The following is a 13548-nucleotide window of genomic DNA, read 5'->3' as shown; positions in this document are numbered from 1 at the left end:
TTACATTTGTTTTTTTTACTGTGAATTTAAAAAAAAATGCAGTTTTACAGTGAATACTATTATCACACAATTTTTTAATGCATTTTATAAGCAGATTTTTAAAAGTATATATGTGGTAAGTTGCAATAATTTTACCTCAAAATGTAGTTTTTTGTGCTGCTGTTTTTACGGTAATAAAAAAAAAAGTAGCTCAGTTGCCAGATTTTTACTGTGAAATGTAAAAAAAATTTTCACTGTGAATATTTAAAAAATTCAATTTTACAGTGAATAATATTATCACACAATTTTTTAAATGCATTTTATTAGCAGATTTTTTAAAAATATATATGGTAAGTTGCAATAATTTTACCTCAAAATGTAGTTTTTTGTGCTCTTGTTTTTACGGTTTGAAAAAAAAAAAAAAGTTGCCAGATTTTTACTCTGAAATTTACATTTGTTTTTTTTACAGTGAATTTAAAAAAAAATGCAGTTTTACAGTGAATACTATTATCACACAATTTTTTTATGCATTTTATAAGCAGATTTTTAAAAATATATATATGGTAAGTTGCACTAATTTTGCCGCTTCTAACAGTCAATACTATTATCACACTTTTTTTTAATGCATTTTATTAGCAGATTTTAAAAAAATATAAATGGTAAGTTACAATAATTTTACCTCAAAATGTATTTGTTTGTGCTGCTGTTTTTACGGTAAAAAAAAAAAAAAAGGTACCTCAGTTGCGAGATTTTTACTGTGAAATTTACATTTGTTTTTTTTTACTGTGAATTTTAAAAAAAATGCAATTTTACAGTGAATACTACTTTCACACAATTTTTTTATGCATTTTATTAGCAGATTTTTAAAAAACATATAAGGTAAATTGGAATAATTTTACCTCAAAATGTAGTTTTTTGTGCTGATGTTTTGTTTCGGTTAAAAAAAAATAAAATAAAAAAAAAGGTAGCTCAGTTGCCAGATTTTTAATGTGAAATTTACATTTGTTTTTTTTTACTGTGAATTTTTAAAAATGCGATTTTACAGTGAATACTATTATCACACAATTTTTTAATGAATTTTATAAGCAGATTTTTTGAAAAATATATATGGTAAGTTGCAATAATTTTACCTCAAAATGTATTTTTTTGTGCTGCTGTTTTTACGGTAAAAAAAAAAAAAAAAAAAGGTAGCTCGGTTGCCAGATTTTTACTGTGAAATTTACATCTGTTTTTTTTTACTGGGAATTTTAAAAAATGCAATTTTACAGTGAATACTACAATCAAACAATTTTTTTATGCATTTTATTAGCAGATTTAAAAAAATATATATGGTGAGTTGCAATCATTTTGCCTTTTCTAACAGTGAATACTATTATCACACAATTTTTTCATGCTTTTTATTAGCAGTTTTTAAAAAAAAAAAATATTGTAATTTGCAATAATTTTACCTGAAAATGTAGTTTTTTGTGCTACTGTTTTTACGATTCGAAAAAAAAAAAAAGGTAGCTCAGTTCCTAGATTTTTTACTGTGAAATGTACATTCAAAGTAGGTGTACTGTCACCACCTGTCACATCACCCCCTGACTTATTTGGACTTTTTTGCCGTTTTCCTGTATGTCATGTTTTAGTTCTTGTCTCCTATTTTGGTGGCTTTTTTCTCTTCATTTGGTATTTTCCCGTCGCGGTTTCATGTCTTCCTTGACGGCTCTTCCCCGCACCTGCTTTGTTTTGGCAATCGAGAATATTTCAGTTGTTTTTATTCGTCTTTGTGGGGATATTGTTGATTGCCATGTCATGTTCGGATGTACTTTGTGAACGCCGTCTTTTCTCCACAGTAAGTCTTTGCTGTCGTCCAGCATTCTGTTTTTCTTGACTTTAGAGCCAGTTCAGTTTTAGTTTCCATCTGCAAAGCCTTCCTAAAAACATCTTGTTTTTCAATGCATTTTCTTAAGGGCCATCACCTTTTGTTTATTTTTGGTTTAGGCATTAGACACCTGTGAAAGTCTCTTGCCGTCGTGCGGGTTCCATGGACCACCAAGGAAGGACATGCTTGTTCAGGTTTGACTCTTGTTTATTTCTCAAATCAAGAAAGTCTTTTGCGCCATCGTCGCTCCTGTTGCTCACTCCTCCGTCTCGCTCTTCAGCCGCCCCGAGTCTTGCTCTCTGTCGCTTTCGCTTCTCATCCACTGCTGCAGGCTCTCCAACTCCTACTCCCTCCATCTCACCTCCTTCTCCCCTTTTCAACATTGAGAGGAGATAGCGTATTTCCTTGAATTGCCACAGGGCACATAGTATGCGCCTGCCTTGAATTGCCTGGTCAAACTCGTGACGTCACGAGTGACACTTCCCCTGTCATCATTTTCAAAATGGTGGATGCTGATTTCAATACCGGTAATTTGAAATCCCATAAAGGGTAGAAGATTAAGAGCTATTCAGTAGGATTTAAAGTACAAGCTTACATCACACTCAAATTTTTACTGCATGCCTTTGGTAAGTGCAAAAGTGAGAAGAGGTTTTAAAATAATTAGCGCATGCTTACTTTTACCGCATCCCTTTGATAAACGCAGGAGTAAGAAGAGGTTTTAAATTCATTAGCGCCCCGGCGGCTATTCAAGGAAATACGGTACATTGATTGTGTCCAGGTGCACCTGATCTCACCTGCGGCGACGCTCCCGGCACGCACCGCCTCGCCGCTCGCTCGCATTCTCCGCCTCTCCACAACACCTTTTTACCTGCACACTGCCTCCCGCCGTTTCCCGGCATCTACAAAGCGATTAGCTACCGGCTGCCGCCTCCTGATATAAAACAGTCTAACGTGGTAAATCTGCCGACCTCCAGACAGTTCAGACGCTCAACAACGGCGGATTATAATTACTGGTTTGCAAAAAATATTTTTAACCCAAATAGGTCAAATTAGATCAGATACAGCAGGCTGGTTCTTATGGCACACTAGCGCGCCGCGGCACAGTGGTTGAAAAACGCCGACCTATACCACTAAATGTTGTCTTTTTATATACTTTTTCTTTTTCCTTTTCCTTCTCCTTTTCGGACGTGATGTAAAGAGAAATGATATGAAATGACGTGCGATGTATTATTTTGTAAGTGTGTTAGAAATAAGTGAAGTGAATTATATTTATATAGCGCTTTTCTCTAGTGACTCAAAGCACTTTACATAGTGAAACCCAATATCTAAGTTACATTTAAACCAGTGTGGGTGGCACTGGGAGCAGGTGGGTAAAGTGTCTTGTCCAAGGACACAACAGCATTGACTAGGATGGCGGAAGCGGGAATCGAACCTGCAACCCTCAAGTTGCTGGCACGGCCGCCCTACCAACCGAGCTATGCCGCCCCAATAAACTAAACTCAATCCAAAAACTCAATCAAGAAATATAATATCTGTTTTTAGCATTTGTATCTTTGACTTTTTAGTTGGGTCACCTCTGTATTATTTACATATATTCCAAACATCGTTTGTTAGAATAAAATGCAGTATTTATGATGACTTATGATTTCAAAAGCAAGTATTTGTGCATCATCAAATCCAGGAAATGAGGCCATTATACGTTCTAATTGTTATAATTCTTCACTGTGACAAGCGGGCCCCGGGGGGCACACCATAGCTTCGATGTGGCCCTCAATGAAAAGCAGTTGGACACCCCTGATACAAAGTATATAATCACCTCATGATGTACAATTTTATTCCATTTCCTCATGGTTTACCAAACAGCTACTGAGAATCTTGTTTTGAAATCACAAGTCAAAGTAAAAGTTCCCCTTTTGTAGAATTTATTTCAATACAGGGTCAAAAGTGACCCCGCCTCCCCCGAAAAGGAATCGCTCGTTGCATCAAATATGACAATAATAATCAGTTCGGAAGAGTCGCTGCTACATAATGTACTTTATTTCCCGTCAAAATGGAATTACGAACCCCGTTTCCATATGAGTTGGGAAATTGTGTTAGATGTAAATATAAACAGTATACAATGATTTGCAAATCCTTTTCAACCCATATTCAGTTGAAAATGCTACAAAGACAACATATTTGATGTTCAGAATTAATTTGCAAATAATCATGCAACACGTGACAAAGAAGTTGGGAAAGGTGGCAAAAAATACTGATAAAGTTGAGGAATGCTCATCAAACACTTATTGGGAACATCCCACAGGTGTGCAGGCTAATTGGGAACAGGTGGGTGCCATGATTGGGTATAAAAGCAACTTCCACGAAATGCTAAGTAATTCACAAACAAGGATGGGGCGAGTTTCACTAATTTTTAAGCAAATTGTCGAACAGTTTGAGAACATTTCTCAATGAGCTATTGCAAGGAATTTAGGGATTTTACCATCTACGGTCCGTAAAATCATCAAAAGGTTTAGAGAATATGGAGAAATCACTGCACGTAAGCGTTGTTCGGAAGGCATATTTGGCTCTCTGGAGTGGGAGGATAAAGGAGTTGATATCAACGGGGACAAATTTAATCATTTGAGGTTTGCAGATGACATTGTCTTGGGAGAGCAACTCAGTGAAGTGGAAGATAGGCTTAAAGACCTTGCAAATGTTGTGGATTGAAAATGAATATGAAGAAAACAAAAGTTATGGCAAATTCCATGGTACCTCATGGACCTGTGACTGTTAATGGAAATGAAATTGATGAAGTTAATGAATATATATATCTGGGGCAGGGATTTAGCCTGAAAGAAATTAGTCAAAAACAGGAGATAGGGAGGAGAATCAGATTGGAAAACTGAGCAACGTCATGAAAGGAGAAATACCGTTAAGCCTAAAAAGAAAGGTCTTTAATCAATGTGTGTTACCAACCATGACATATGGAGCTGAAACCTGGGCATTGTCAAATAAAATGGAAAAGAAAACAGCAACAGCACGACACGACATGGAAAGAAAAATGCTCGGAATCACATATAAAGAGAGAAAAACAAATGAATGGTTGAGAAAACAAACGAAAGTCCAAGACAATATGAGGACTATCAAATTAAGTAAGTGGAAGTGGGCTGGACCTATCAGTAGGAGAACAGATAATAGATGGACTTCCCTAATGACATCATGGAGACCCGTGGATGGGAGCGGAAATAGAGGAAGACCGAGAGTGAGATGGCGAGATGAAATAGACAAATATTGGGGAAGAGTGCAATGGTAGGGAGCAGCTAGAGATCTTCACTATGGCAGAAACATGCTGAGGCTTTCGTCCATCAGTGGACTGACAACAGCTGATGATGAAAAAGCGATGATATTACGGACCTTTGCATCAAAAACCGACATCAGTGTGTAAAGGATATCACTACATGGGCTCAGGAACGCTTCATAAAACCACTGTCAGTAACCACAGTTGGTTGCTACATCTGTAAGTGCAAGTTAAAACTCTGCTATGCAAAGCAAAACCCATTTATCAACAACACCCAGGAACACCGCTGGCTTCGCTGGGCCCGAGCTCATCTAAGATGGACTGATGCAAAGTGGAAAAGTGTTCTGTGGTCTGACGAGTCCACGTTTCAAATTATATTTGGAAACTGGGGACATGGTGTCCTTCCGGAAAAAAGAGGAAAATAACCATCCGGATTGTTATAGGCGCAAAGTTCAAAAGCCAGCATCTGTGATGGTATGGGGGTGTATTAGTGCCCAAGGCATGGGTAACTTACACATCTGTGAAGGCACCATTAATGCTGAATGGTCCATACAGGTTTTTTAGCAACGTATGTTGTCATCCAAGCAACGTTGTCATGGACGCCCCTGCTTATTTCAGCAAGACAATGCCAAGCCACGTGTTACAACAGCGTGGTTTCGTAGTAAAAGAGTGCAGGTACTTTCCAGACCTGTCTCCCATGGAAAATGTGTGGCGCATTATAAAGCGAAAAATACGACAACAAGACCCCGGACTGTTGAACAACTTAAGCTGTACATCAAGCAAGAATGGAAAAGAATTCCACTTTCAAAGCTTCAACAATTAGTTTCCTCAGTTCCTAAAAGTTTTTTGAGTGTTGTTAAAAGAAAAGGTGATGTAACACAGTGGTGAACATGCCCTTTCCCAACTACTTTGGCACGTGTTGCAGCCATGAAATTCTAAATTAGTTATTATTTGCAAAAAAAAATAAAGTTTATGAGTTTGAACATTAAATATGTTCTCTTTGTTGTACATTCAACTGAATATGGGTTGAAAATGATTTGCAAATCATTGTATTCCGTTTATATTTACATCGAACACAATTTCCAACTCATACGGAAACGGGGTTTGTATATATATATATATATTTGTATATATATATATATATATATATATATATATATATATATATATATATGTATAAATGTATACAGTGTATTCATGATATGATGTAAACAAACAGAATATAAAGTAGTTCATCAGTAGTTTAGCTTCGTATTTCTACAAGTTTGGTGAAAACAAAGTGTCTTGGATGTCGATCATGTGTTGTTGTCAAACAACTGGTCAGCACGGCTTGGCTGACAGGAAGCCTGAGACATAAAACTGATTTAAATCAACACGCAATAGATTTATGTCTCCAAACTGACTTTCCTCGGTTTACGTCTTTGTTTAGTCCGCACCCTTAAGAGTCCGTTTGGGCTGCACCTCCACGCAAACCACAAATCGCTATCTCATCCCCTCACACGTCCCTTTGGCTCCAGCCGCCCAAACCACAGCGTGACAACCCCCCCAGCTCCACCCCTCCTCTCTCTCCTCAACCATCTTGTTGGGGTTGGAGGGCTTTTTTCTCACAGCGGCCAGCAGATAGGAAGTGATATGATCTACTGGGCTCTGCTGACCACAAGACACGTCGTCTTCTTCTTCTTCGTCTTTGCCACAGTTTCCCCCGACCTGACTCAAACTCTAACACATACCTGGGAAAATTAAGGCCTGGGGGCCGCATGCGACCCGTTAAACTGGGTCGGCATAGCTCGGTTGGTAGAGTGGCCGTGCCAGCAACTTGAGGGTTGCAGGTTCGATTCCCGCTTGTGCCATCCTAGTTACTGCCGTTGTGTCCTTGGGCAAGACACTTTACCCACCTGCTCCCAGTGCCACCCACACTGGTTTAAATTTAACTTAGATATTGAGTGTCACTATGTAAAGCGCTTTGAGTCACTTGAGAAAAAGCGCTATATAAATATAATTCACTAATTCACACTTTTCAATCTGGCCTGCCGGACATTCCCAAATACAAACCCAGTTTCCATATGAGTGGGGAAATTGTGTTAGATGTAAATATAAACGGAATACAATGATTTGCAAATCCTTTTCAACCCATATTCAGTTGAATATGCTACAAAGACAACATATTTAATGTTCAAACTCCATCCATCCATCCATTTTCTACCGCTTATTCCCTTTTTGGGGTCGCGGGGGGCGCTGGCGCCTATCTCAGCTACAATCGGGCGGAAGGCGGGGTACACCCTGGACAAGTCGCCACCTCATCACAGGGCCAACACAGATAGACAGACAACATTCACACTCACATTCACACACTAGGGCCAATTTAGTGTTGCCAATCAACCTATCCCCAGGTGCATGTCTTTGGAAGTGGGAGGAAGCCGGAGTACCCGGAGGGAACCCACGCATTCACGGGGAGAACATGCAAACTCCACACAGGAAGATTCCGAGCCTGGATTTGAACCCAGGACTGCAGGAACTTCGTATTGTGAGACAGACGCACTAACCCCTCTGCCACCGTGAAGCCCATGTTCAAACTCATAAACTTTATTTTATTTTATTTTATTTTATTCAAAAAATTAACTTAGAATTTCATGGCTGCAACACGTGCCAAAGTAGTTGGGAAAGGGCATGTTCACCACTGTGTTACATCACCTTTTCTTTTAACAACACTCAATAAACGTTTGGGAACTGAGGAAACTAATTGTTGAAGCTTTGAAAGTGGATTTCTTTCCCATTCTTGTTTTATGTAGAGCTTCAGTCGTTCAACAGTCCGGGGTCTCCGCTGTCGTATTTTACGCTTCATAATGCGCCACACATTTTCCATGGGAGACAGGTCTGGACTGCAGGCGGGCCAGGAAAGTACCCACACTCTTTTACTACGTAACCACGCTGTTGTAACACGTGCTGAATGTGGCCTGGCATTGTCTTGCTGAAAAACAGCGCTTAGATGGCAGATTATGTTGTTCCAAAACCTGTATATACCTTTCAGCATTAATGGTGCCTTCACAGATGTGTAAGTTACCCATGCCTTGGGCACTAATGCACCCCCATACCATCACAGATGCTGGCTTTTGAACTATGCGTCGATAACAGTCTGGATGGCACGATGTCGAATATTTCCAAAAACAATTTGAAATGTGGACTCATCAGACCACAGAACACTTTTCCACTTCTCATCAGTCCATTGTAGATGATCTCGGGCCCAGAGAAGCCGGTGGCGTTTCTGGATGTTGTTGATAAATGGCTTTCGCTCTGCATAGTAGAGCTTTAACTTGCACTTACAGATGTAGCGACAAACTGTATTTAGTGACAGTGGTTTTCTGAAGTGTTCCTGAGCCCATGTGGTGATATCTTTTAGAGATTGATGTCGGTTTTTGATACAGTGCCGTCTGAGGGATCGAAGGTCACGATCATTCAATGTTGGTTTCCGGCCATGCCGCTTACGTGGAGTGATTTCTCCAGAATCTCTGAACCTTTTGATGATATGATGGACTGTAGATGTTGAAATCCCTAAATTGCACCAAAAAGGATACATGGATGATACAGCAGAGGATTGGGAGAATGTCATGTGGTCAGATGAAACGAAAATAGAACTTTTTGGTATAAACTCAACTCGTGGTGTTTGGAGGAAGAAGAATACTGAGTTGCATCCCAAGAACACCAGACCTACTGTGAAGCATGGGGGTGGAAACATCATGCTTTGGGGCTGTTTTTCTGCTAAGGGGACAGGACGATTGATCCATGTTAAGGAAAGAATGAATGGGGCCATGTATCGTGAGATTTTGAGCCAAAACCTCCTTCCATCAGTGAGAGCTTTGAATGGTCGACCATAATTTACAAATAAATTCTTTAAAATTCCTACAATGTGAATTCCTGGATTTTTTTTCACATTCTGTCTCTCACAGTTGAAGTGTACCTAAGATGAAAATTATAGACCTCTGTCATCATTTCAAGTGGGAGAATTTGCACAATCGGTGGCTGACTTAAATACTTTATTTGCCCCACTGTAACTGCCCAGGCCTGCTCTAACGTGAGCCTTTCAAAGACCTGCTCCCGCGCTGAAGTCAGCTCAGGTCCTTGAAAGTGTGAACAACGGAAGAAGCACTCAACAGCAAAACGGAATGCTTGGATTTATGCCTGAAGCCGTCCACAAATCATCCATCGGTGTGATCGGCAGCTCGCCTTGTTTGCGAGCGGCCTCCTTTTCTGGTTGTAACTCACCAACAACCTCATCCAGGCGGCGTCGGAGTTTGGATGTGAAGAAAGCGGCTCGCTGCTTCCTGTTCATTGTGTGTCTCTCTGCCTGTCTTTAGGACGAGGTCGAGAGTTCAACAAGCACAATCAGGCTCGTAAATTCAAGAAAATCATGGCATTAGTCCTGCATAGACGCAGATTTCATCACCTACCGTATTTCTGCATATTCTAAGCCTTGGTTTAAATGTTTTCATTCTCTCAAAAACCGACAGTGCGCTTCGTAACCCGGATCTCCAATGAGTCAATTATTTTATCTTTATTATATCCTCATTATCTGTAGATCAGATCCATGCCTTCAGAGTTCTTCTTATTCACAAGAAGACGACGACAACAAAACAAGAAAGCTGCCAACAAAGATGCGACGAAAAGTAAACAGCGGCAAGACGAGTAAGAACAAAAAGACATTGACACAACATTGAGAACTGAATTAGGTCTTGATGTTCAGCAACTCAAACATAATGTTGAAACAACATGCTTTTTGACGACGTTTAATCAATGTTGGGTTCTGATGTTGATTTTACCACTGAATTTTGGTCATTTCCCAACCAATATTCTACAACACAAACACAAGGTTCAAACATGCTTTTTAACAACGTTTAATTAATGCTGGGTTCTGACATTGATTTGACATTGAAATTTGGTCATTTTCCAACCAATATTCTACAACACAAACAAAACGTTGAAAGAACATGCTTTTTGACGACTTTTAATTAATCCTGGGTTCTGACGTTGATTTGACATTGAATTTCAGTCATTTCCTGACCAATATTCTACAACACAAATACAACGTTGTAACAGCATGCTTTTTGCCAACGTTTAATCAATGTTGGGTTCTGATGTTGATTTGACCATTGAATTTTGGTCATTTCCCAACCAATATTCTACAACACAAACACAACGTTAAAACAATATGCTTTTTGACTACGTTTAATCAATGTTGGATTCACACGTTAATTTGACATTGAAATTTGGTCATTTCCCAACCAGTATTCTACAACACAAATGCAACGTTGAAACAATATGCTTTTTGACAATGTTTAATCAATGTTGGATTCACACGTTGATTTGACATTGAAATTTGGTAATTTCCCAACCAATATCCTACAACAAAAATACAATATTGAAACATGTTTGACTACGTTTAGTCAATGTTGGGTTCTGACAATGATTTGACATTGAAATTTGGTCATTTCCCAACTAATATTCTACAACACTAACACAACGCTGAAACAACATGCTTTTTGACGACGTTTAATCAATGTTGGGTTCTGACATTGATTTGACATACAAATTTGGTCATTTCCTAAACAATATTCCACAACACAAATACAACGCTGAAACAACATGCTTTTTGACTACCTCTAATCAATGCTGTGTTCTGACGTTGATTTGACATTGAAATTTGGTCAATTCCCAGGAAATATTCTACAACACAAATACAACGTTGAAGCAACATGCTTTTTGCCAATGTTTAATCAATGTTGGGTTCTGAATTGGATTTAACATTGAATTTTTGTCATTTCCCAACCAATAATCTACCACACAAACACAACGTTGACACAACATGCTTTTTAACGACGGTTATTCAATGTCAGGTTCTGACGATGATTCAACATTGAAATTTGGTAATTTCCCAGCCAACAACGTGGATCCAATGTTAGACATCAACGTTGTGTCAATTTACAAATGCAACTATTTTGTAGCGCTGTTTAAAATTCACTTTTAAAGGACATGTACGTATAATCAACATTGTATCAATGTCTTGTGTCTGCTGGGAATAGCCACGGAACAACAAAACTGTCAAATTCACCGGCAACAAAAAAGGAATAGCCGCCAAACAATGAAGAAGTAATAGATGCCACCAACGAAGAAGAAATTGGCACCACCGAGGAAGAAGAAAGAGCCGGTGAACAACAAAGAAGAAATAGCCACCACCGAACAAGGAAGAAGGAATAGTTGCCGAACAACAAAGCAGAAATAGCCGCCACCAACGAAGAAGAAATAGCCGCAAAACAACTATAAAAAAATAGCTACCACCAACAAGAAAGAAGTAGCCCCCACCAACAACTAAGAAGAAAAAGCCGTCTGCAACGAAAAATAAATAGCTGCCAAAACAATAATTTCCAGACAAGGAAGAAGAAATAGCCGGTGCCAATTGAAATAGCTGCCACCAACAAAGAAGAAATAACCGCCGGACAAAAAATTCAAAATAGCTGCCACCGAACAAGTAGAAGAAATAGTTAACAAACTACTAAGCCAAAATAGCCGAAATAGCCACCAACGAAGAAGAAATAGCTGACAAACAACGATAAAAAAATAGCTGCCACCAACAAAGAAGAAATAGCTTCGAAACAACTAAGAAGAAGAAGCCACTGCCAACAAAGAAGAAATAACCACCACCCACAAGGAAGAAATAGCCACCACTAACCAGCGCAGAAGAAATACAGTAGCCAGCGAACAACAAAGAAGAAATGGCTGCCAACAAAGAAGAAATGCCTGCCAACAAAGAAGTAACAGCTGACAACAAAGAATAAATAGCTGACAACAAAGAATAAATAGCTTTCAAGAAAGAAGAAATAGCTAACAAGAAAGAAGAAATAGCTGACCACAAAGAAGAAATAGCTGACAAGAGAGAAGAGATAGCTGACAAAAAAGAATAAATAGCCTGCAAGAAAGAAGAAATAGCTGATAACAAAGAAGAAATAGCTAATGACAAAGAAGAAATAGCTGACAAGAAAGAAGAAATAGCTGACAACAAAGAAGAAATAGTTGACAACAAAGAAGAAATAGCTGAAAAGAATAAATAGCTGACAACAAACAATAGCTGACAGTAAAGAAGAAATAGCCAACAAGTAAGAAGAAGTAGCCAACAACAAAGAAGAAATGCCTGACAACAAAAAAGAAATAGCTGACAAGAAAGAAGAAATAGCTGACAAAAAAGAAGAAATAGCCGGCAACAAAGAAGAAATGCCTGACAACAAAGAATAAATAGCTGACAAGAAAGACGAAATAGCTGACAACAAAGAAGAAATAGCTGAAAAGAATAAATAGCTGATAAGAAAGAAGAAATAGCTGACAAGAAAGAAGAAATAGCTGACAATAAAGAATAAATAGCTGATAAGAAAGAAGAAATAGCTGACAAAAAAGAAGAAATAGCTGACAACAAAGAAGAAATAGCTGAAAAGAATAAATAGCTGACAACAAAGAAGAAATAGCTGATAGGAAAGAAGAAATAGCTGACAATAAAGAATAAATAGCTGAGAAGAAAGAAGAAATAGCTGACAAAAGAGAAGAAATAGCTGACAACAAAGAACAAATAGCTGACAACAAAGAACAAATAGCTGACAAAAAAAAAGAAATAGCTGAAAAGAATAAATAGCTGACAACAAACAATAAATCTATAACAAGAAAAAAGAAAAAGCTGACAAGAAAGAATGAAAAGCTGATAAGAAAGAAGAAATAGCTGACAACAAAAAAGAAATAGCTGACAACAAAGAAAAAATAGCTGACAAGAAAGAAGAAATAGTTGACAACGAACAATAAATAGCTGACAACAAAGAAAAAATAGCCATTGAACAACAAAGAAGAACCAGCCGGCGACCAAGGATAGAGAAGTATTCAGGTTGTGAGACAGGGCAACTCCTCCATTGTGACTTTGCCTCTTAGAAAAGTGTGAAGATGTATATTTGTGTGTCACAAGATGACCTTCTGCTTCTTGGAAAATGACTCAAAACATTACAAATAAATAGTTTTGACTCAAAACAGTTCATTGTGACTGAAATGGTGTAAACTGTCAAATGAGTTCCTCTATCTTGCAGCATTTGGAACTAGATTTGCACCATGATGGAAAAGGTTCTTGCAGGACATGTTCCATTTCCTCCTGCCGGTTTCATGTCAATAAGTTCTGTACGTTGTCCATCATCCTCAACCGTCGAACCTGTCTTCTGTTCTCACGCTTGGAGCCCCAAGGGTGAAAACACGACCCAGAATGAGATGGACCAACCACCACGTCACACTCTTACTGATCTTGGAGCACCAAGGATGAAAACACGACCCAGAATGAGATGGACCAACCACCACGTCACACGCTGACTGATCTTGGAGCACCAAGGATGAAAACACAACCCAGAATGAG

General features: G+C 38.6%; 1 protein-coding gene across 1 annotated transcript in view; it reads left to right on the top strand.

The window, feature by feature from the left end:
- The window catches only part of rpap2 (RNA polymerase II associated protein 2), a 100660-nt gene extending 87869 nt beyond the window's left edge, over nucleotides 1–12791 (top strand). Inside the window, exons 14-15 of the transcript XR_009809535.1 lie at nucleotides 1963–2037; nucleotides 9694–12791. The gene's annotated coding sequence lies outside the window, so the exon portion shown is untranslated. The remainder of the gene's footprint in view (nucleotides 1–1962; nucleotides 2038–9693) is intronic.
- Nucleotides 12792–13548: the final 757 nt, after the last annotated feature.

This window comes from Nerophis ophidion, linkage group LG14 (genome assembly GCF_033978795.1).
Source record: "Nerophis ophidion isolate RoL-2023_Sa linkage group LG14, RoL_Noph_v1.0, whole genome shotgun sequence".
Classification (NCBI taxonomy): Eukaryota; Metazoa; Chordata; class Actinopteri; order Syngnathiformes; family Syngnathidae; genus Nerophis; species Nerophis ophidion.
The sequence above is the reverse complement of the archived record's forward strand: the minus strand, read 5'-3'. Positions and strand labels throughout refer to the sequence as shown.